A 7,889-nucleotide genomic window follows, 5' to 3' on the forward strand; every position below is an offset into this window, starting at 1 on the left:
GGGGTTGGACAAATTCCTGGAGAAGGCTATCAGTGGCTACTGGTCCTGATGGCTCTGTGCTACCTCCAGTAGTAGAGGCAGTGAGCCTCTGTACACCAGTTGCTGGGGAACATGGGTGCAAGGATGCTGGTGTACTCATGTCCTGCTTGTGGGTCCCTGGTCGACAGCTGGTCGGCCACTGTGTGAACAGAATGCTGGACTAGATGGACCCTTGGTCTCATCCAGCAGGGCTCTTCTTGTGTTCTTAGGTTCTTATAAGGCAACTGCAAGATTAAAAAAATCCAACAAGCTAAAACAGCAGCTGCAGAATTAAAAAAAATAAGCAAGCTTCCTATTTATCAGAAGCCTGGGGCAAATAAAAATCCCCTGGCACCTAAAGCTTCGCAATGACCGTGCCAGGCAGAGCCGTCTGGGGAGAGCATTCCATAAATGGGATGTCACCATCTCTCTGGAGCTATTGCACACCTTATCTCTGAGGGCCAGGGCCCCTGGAGAAGGGTCTCAGAGAAGTACCTTGATATCTGAGCAGGTTTACATAGGTTGGGTGCAGAATCTCGGGCTCTCTGGGACTCCCCAGAAGGCCACACTTCCTTCTCCTGGCTCTTCCCCTGTTGCCCCAATCACTGCTCATCTGGTGGTTTCCAACTATACAGCCAGTGTATAGGCCCCTTCCAACCCTACTATTAGATGATTCTATGATTACTGAGAAGTAAGGCCTGGCTGAGTTTTAACATGATTCAGGGTGCAATCCTATGCATGTTTAGACAGGGAAAAAAGTCCTACAACTCCCAGCATTCCCCAGTCAGCCATACTGGCTGGGGAATGCTGGGAGTTGTAGGACTTTTGGGGGGAACATGCATAGGTCTGCACCCTAGATAGGCTGCTATCCCATATCTGCATACAGACATGACCTAGGATGGTGCTGTTGCTCTCAGCACACAGGGGTAGGGTGGGCTAAGGCCTATGCAGGTCAACAGATAAATATGCTTATTTAGTTATTTATTATTACATTTATATCCCAACTTTTTCCCTCTTGCAAGGAGCCCGAAGCAGCTTACGTGCTCCTTCCCCTCTCCATTTTATCCTCACAACAACCCTGTGAGGTAGGTTGGGCAGAGAGTCAATGACTGCCTCAAAGCCACCCAGTGAGCTTCATGGCTGAGTCGGGACTAGAACCTGGGTCTCCTGGGTCCCAGTCCAGCACTCTAACCGCTATGCCACCCTGTTCTGTGTGAACAGAATGCTGGACTAGATGGACCCTCGGTTTGATCCAGCAGGGCTCTTCTTACATCCCTATGATTCAAGGCTTCCCACCACAACTTCAAACCAAGGTCCCAGAGAACCAAGGGCCACTGGGAAGCTGCAGCTCCCTGCCACATCAAGGCGAGGGGGAAACCAGTCTGGCCTGCACATCAGCCAGAGAGGGAACAGTTGCAGGGAGCTTGTTTTCTTCCAACCCTTCCAGGAAAAAAAACACTGGTAAGAACTTTGAAACAAAGAATTGGTTCTTCAGTTTTGCTTCTGTCTTTTTTTCCTCCTCCCTCCCAATCCCTTTTCCTTTTGTGTTGTGTCCTTTAGATTGTAAGCCTGGGTGCACGGGCTGCCTCATTATTCATCCTTGTAAGCCACTCTGGGAGCCTGGGGAGGGGGCGCGCTGAAGAGTGGGGTGGAAAATACTGGAAATAAAATAAATAAGAAATAAAATGAAAGAAACCTCAGCTCACGGGAGATCCTGTCAAACATGAATCTCCTCCCTGTGTCTTGTCTAGCTGCACCCGAAAAGTAAACTTTTTAGTTGGGTGTGAAATTAAGTGTGCTTTAATTTGGAAAAATAACCGTGCCACCGCAGCTATCCGTTTGGGCATCCCTGGGCTAAAGCAACCATAGAAGTCAGAGAGGGGAACATGGCTATGAAAATGTCGGATCTGCCTGAACAAAGTCCAAGGCACCATGTAGAGAGACAACACAAGAGAACAACATAAGCTGCTCCTGGATGTGGCTGGAGCCTTAAGAAAGCAGAAAGCTGTTCAGCTTGAGAGAGAGACAGAGAGAGAGAGAATGAACTAGATGGGGAAGGAAAGCCTGGCCTGTGCTGGTTTTTCATTGTATGAAGCTAACATAAAGCTTTCCTAAGTGCTTCAGCTGCTGCGTTGGCTGAAAATGCGACCCCTTTACGGTTCTCCAGCGTTACACTGGCTTGATTATTGTTTAACGGTGCCACATGCCTGTATGTGCCAAATAAGTACTCAGGATACAAACGTGCTGGTTGAATCAACTGATTCAGATTGCATTCATCAGGAAGGTGTGGCCTTGTTTAGGAAATTCTAGGACAAGGATTAAAAATAAAAGAGCAAGTCTTGTAATATTTATTTACTTTGAAGTATTTACATGCTGCTCCAAAGCCAGAAAGGCTCCTAGAGCTTACATACAATGAATTAAAGAAGAGAGTCCTTGCCTGCAGGCTTATGTATGATCCCAAAAGACATGACACACAAGGAAAAAGGAATGAGGAAGATATCTAACCAAATATGCAACATGTCCCCAAATTCAGCCTCTATACCAGAGGACTGGAAGATGGCCAATGTAACACCAATTTTCAAAAAGGGATCCAGGAGGGATCCGGGAAATTACAGGCTGGTTAGCTTGACGTCTATTCTGCGTAAATTGGTTGAAAGCATTATTAAAGATAAAATTATTAAGCATATAGAAGGACAAGCCCTGCTGAAAAAGAATGAACACGGCTTCTGCAAAGGTAAGTCCTGTCTCACTAACCTTTTAGAGTTCTTTGAGAATGTCAGTAGACTGGTAGAGTGGTGTGATCGAGTGGACACTGTTTACTTGGATTTCCAAAAGGTTTTTGACAAAATCCCTCACCAACAACTCCTGAGCAAACTTAGTAGTAATGGAATAAGAGGAGAGGTCCTCTTATGGGTCAGTAACTGGTTAAAGAACAGAAAGCAAAGAGTAGGAATAAATGGTACATTCTGCCAATGGAGAGAAGTAAATGGGGGGGGTGTCCCACAGGGATCTGTATTAGGACCAATGCTTTTCAACCATAAATGATCTGGAATTAGGAGTGAGCAGTGAAGTGGACAAGTTTGCCAATGACAGCAAATTATTTAGGGTGGTTAAAACGAAAAGTAATCCCTTCAGGGATCACTGCCTTGTTGTGGCGAAGGGGCTTGCGTAACTCAGTGAAGCCATAAGCTATGCCGTGCAGGGCCACCCAAGATGGACAGGTCATGGCGGAGAGTTCTGACAAAATGTGGTCCACTGGAGAAGGAAATGGCAACCCACTCCAGTATTCTTGCCAAGAAAACCCCATGGAACGTATCACAAGGCTAAAAGATATGACGCCGGAAGATGAGCCCCTCAGGTCGGAAGGTGTCCAATATGCTACTGGGGAAGAGCAGAGGGTATTTCCAAGTAGCGCCAGAAAGAGTGAAGCGGCTGGGCCAAACCCGAAAGGACACTCAGCTGTGGATGTGTCTGGTGGTGAAAAGAAAATCCGATGCTGTAAAGAACACTATTGTTTAGGAACCTGGAATGTCAGATCAATGAATCAAGGTAAGCTGGAGGTGGTCAAACATGAGATGGCAAGATTGAACATCGACATCTTGGGAATCAGCGAACTAAAATGGACAGGCATGGGCGAATTTAATTCAGGTGACCATCATATCTACTATTGTGGGCAAGAATCCCTTAGAAGAAATGGAGTAGCACTCATAGTCAACAAAAGGGTGGGAAAAGCAGTACTGGGGTACAATCTTAAAAATGATAGAATGATCTCAGTACGAATCCAAGGCAAACCATTCAACATCACAGTAATTCAAGTCTATGCCCCAACCACTGAGGCCGAAGAAGCTGAGGTTGATCGGTTCTATGAAGACCTACAACACCTTCTAGAACTAACACCAAAAAAAGATGTCCTCTTCATCATAGGGGATTGGAATGCTAAAGTAGGAAGTCAAGAAATCACCGGGATAACAGGCAGGCATGGCCTTGGTGTACAAAATGGAGCAGGACAAAAGCTAATAGAGTTTTGCCAAGAGAACATGCTGATCATAGCAAACACTCTTTTCCAACAGCACAAGAGGCGACTCTACACATGGACGTCACCAGATGGTCAATATCGAAATCAGATTGATTATGTCCTTTGCAGCCAAAGATGGAGAAGCTCCATACAGTCAGTAAAAACAAGACCTGGAGCTGACTGTGGCTCAGATCATGAGCTGCTTCTTGCAAAATTTCGGCTTAAATTGAAGAACGTCGGGAAAACCACTAAACCGTTCAGGTATGACCTAAATCATATCCCTGATGAATATACAGTGGAGGTGAGGAATAGATTTCAGGGATTAGACCTGATAGACAGAGTGCCTGAGGAACTATGGACGGAGGTCCGTAACATTGTTCAGGAGGCAGCAACGAAATCCATCCCAAAGAAAAAGAAATGCAAGAAAGCAAAGTGGCTGTCTGATGAGGCTTTACAAGTAGCTCACGAAAGAAGGGAAGCGAAAAGCAAGGGAGAAAGGGGAAGATATACCCAACTGAACGCAGAGTTCCAGAGAATAGCAAGGAGAGACAAGAAGGCCTTCTTAAATGAACAATGCAAAGAAATCGAGGAAAACAACAGAATGGGAAAGACTAGAGATCTCTTCAAGAAAATTGGAGATCTCAAGGGAACGTTTTGTGCAAAGACGGGCATGATAAAGGACAAAGAAGGCAGGGACCTAACAGAAGCAGATGAGATTAAGAAGAGGTGGCAAGAATACACAGAAGAACTATACAGGAAAGATCTGAATGTCCCTGATAGCCATGATAGTGCGGTCACTGAACTTGAGCCGGACATCCTCGAGAGTGAAGTCAAGTGGGCCTTAGGAAGCATTAGTAACAAAGCTAGCAGAGATGACAGTATTCCAGCCGAGCTTTTTAAAATCCTAAAAGATGATGCTGTTAAAGTGCTGCATTCAATATGCCAACAAATCTGGAACACTCAACAGTGGCCACAAGACTGGAAAAGGTCGGTTTACATTCCAATTCCAAAGAAGGGCAACGCCAAAGAATGTTCAAACTACCGTACAATTGCGCTCATTTCACATGCCAGCAAGGTGATGCTCAAAATCCTACAAGCTAGGCTTCAGCAGTATGCGAACCGAGAACTACCGGAAGTACAAGCTGGGTTTAGAAGAGGCAGAGGAACTAGAGATCAAATCGCCAACATTCGCTGCATCATGGAGAAAGCAAGAGAATTCCAGGAAAACGTCTATTTCTGCTTCATTGACTACGCTAAAGCCTTTGATTGTGTGGATCACAACAAACTGTGGCAAATTCTGAAAGTGATGGGAGTACCAGACCACCTTACCTGTCTCCTGAGAAACCTGTACGAGGGTCAAGAAGCAACAGTAAGAACCAGACATGGAACAACCGATTGGTTCAAAATTGGGAAAGGAGTACGACAAGGCTGCATATTGTCACCCTGCTTATTTAACTTATATGCAGAGTGCATCATGAGAAATGCCGGGTTGGATGAATCAGAGGTCGGAATTAAGATTGCTGGGAGAATTATCAACAACCTCCGATATGCAGACGATACCACCCTAATGGCAGAAAGCGAAGAGGATCTCAAGAGCCTCTTGTTGAGGGTGAAAGAGGAGAGTGCAAAAGCTGGTTTGAAACTCAACATTAAAAAAACGAAGATCATGGCATCTGGCCCCATCACTTCCTGGCATATAGAAGGGGAAGAAATGGAAGCAGTGACAGATTTTACTTTCTTGGGCTCCAAGATCACCGCAGACGGTGACTGTAGCCATGAAATTAAAAGACGCTTGCTCCTGGGGAGGAAAGCTATGGCCAACCTAGACAGCATAGTAAGAAGCAGAGACATCACCTTGCCGACAAAGGTCCGTCTAATCAAAGCTATGGTTTTCCCAGTAGTAATGTATGGCTGTGAGAGCTGGACTATAAGGAAGGCTGAGCGCCGAAGAATTGATGCTTTCGAACTGTGGTGCTGGAGAAGACTCTTACGAGTCCCCTGGACTGCAAGGAGGTCAAATCAGTCCATCCTAAAGGAAATCAACCCTGAGTGCTCATTGGAAGGACAGATAATGAAGCTGAAGCTCCAATATTTTGGCCACCTAATGCGAAGAGAAAACTCTCTGGAAAAGACCCTGATGCTGGGAAAGACTGAAGGCAAAAGGAGAAGGGGACGGCAGAGGATGAGATGGCTAGATAGCATCACAGATGCAATGAATATGAACTTGAGTACGCTCCGGGAGAGAGCGCAGGACAGGAAGGCCTGGCGTTATGGTCCATGGGGTCACGAAGAGTCGGACACGACTGAACGACTGAACAACAACAAATATTTTAAATTGTTTTATTGTGTGCTGTTTGGTTTTAATTTTTGTGAACCGCCCAGAGAGCTTTGGCTATTGGGAGGTATAGAAATGAAATAAATACATAAATAAATAAATATTAATTTCAGTCATGGGAGTCATCCCACCAAATTTCAGTTACACCTATCAAATCATAATTTTCGAGTTCAAGTTCATTCTGTTTATTTCCCATACTCTGGGCATTAGTATATAGACATCGAAGACCATGTGCTTCATAGTCTGGCTTTCTTCCTACATGTGTCTGAAGACTATTATTGGGCGCTATTAGATCTGTTCTCTCCGTTGCGGTGCATGAGCCTTTGTCCATTGTTACCCCCAACTTTACGTCTCCCTCCCCTGTAGGATTCAGTTTAAAACCCTCCTGATTAAGTTCTTCATGCTGGGGCTGAACACATTCTTCCCAGCCCTTGTGAGGTGCAACCCGTCCCTTGCCAACAGTCCATCTTCCGGGAAGTATAGCCTGTGGTCCCAGAATCCAAATCTCTCACGGCAGCACCACCTTCATAGCCAGTCATTCACCCGGAGTGTTTTCCTTTCCCATTCTATCCCTCTTCTAACTACTGGAAGGATGGATGGGAAAACTATCTGAGCCCCAAAGTTCTTGAGTTTCCTTCCCTAAGCTTCAAAGTCTGACGTGATTTGGTATCATTTGTTCCCACATGGATGAGAAGAAAGGGATACCTGTCAGTGGGCTTTATGAGTGTAGACAACCCTTCAGTCACGTCTCTAATCCATCCTCCTGGGAGACAGCATACCTGGAAAGTCCATGGGTCTTCGTGACATACTTGGGTCTTGATCCCACGCAGCAAAGAATCTCCCACAACTACTACTCTTCTCTCCTTCTTGTTGTAGGCCTTGGTTTCATCGCCTCTGCTTGGCTGACCTTCAGCTTCTTGCTCACTCTCCTGTGGGGTCCCCTGTAATTCTTCCTCTGCAGGCTGTCCTCCAGTCTCATCCTCAAATACCTGGGAATGGTTCTATAGTTCCACTGCTTCCACTGGTGCAGAGTGGCGTCTAGTTCTGCTCCTGTCACCCTTTTCCAAGGAGTGTCCTCTACTTCATTTTTCCTCACCTCAGCAGTTTCCTCTTCTGCCCCAGCTTGCTGTTGCTCTTCTGGCTTCTGTACTTCGCTTTGCTGCTGTAGTTGCACCATTCTAAGAACTCTTTGTCTTCTCTTATTTCCTAGAGGTTCGACACTTGCCACTCCAGTCCTCTTCTTACCTTTTCTTCCAACAGTGTAATCAACTTGCACGTGTAGGCCATGTTGATCTCAGGCAAGAAAACAAACATTGCACATACCTTGCAGGTCACCTCCACTGGAGAGTCTTTTCCTTTTATGATCTATATTCCCTTTATGTTTCTAGCTTTCTGATTGTACTGGCAGAGCCTGTGCTTTGTCCTCTATTCACTGGAGGTTAACAACAGAGTCCCACTGGTATGGAAGTGTGTGTTACAAGAAAAAAAAATTAAAAATTGTTAGGGGCCTCCCCTGCCGAA

Source organism: Heloderma suspectum, chromosome 7 (genome assembly GCF_057233095.1).
Source record: "Heloderma suspectum isolate Gila_16-S chromosome 7, 16-S_ref, whole genome shotgun sequence".
Taxonomy (NCBI): domain Eukaryota; kingdom Metazoa; phylum Chordata; class Lepidosauria; order Squamata; family Helodermatidae; genus Heloderma; species Heloderma suspectum.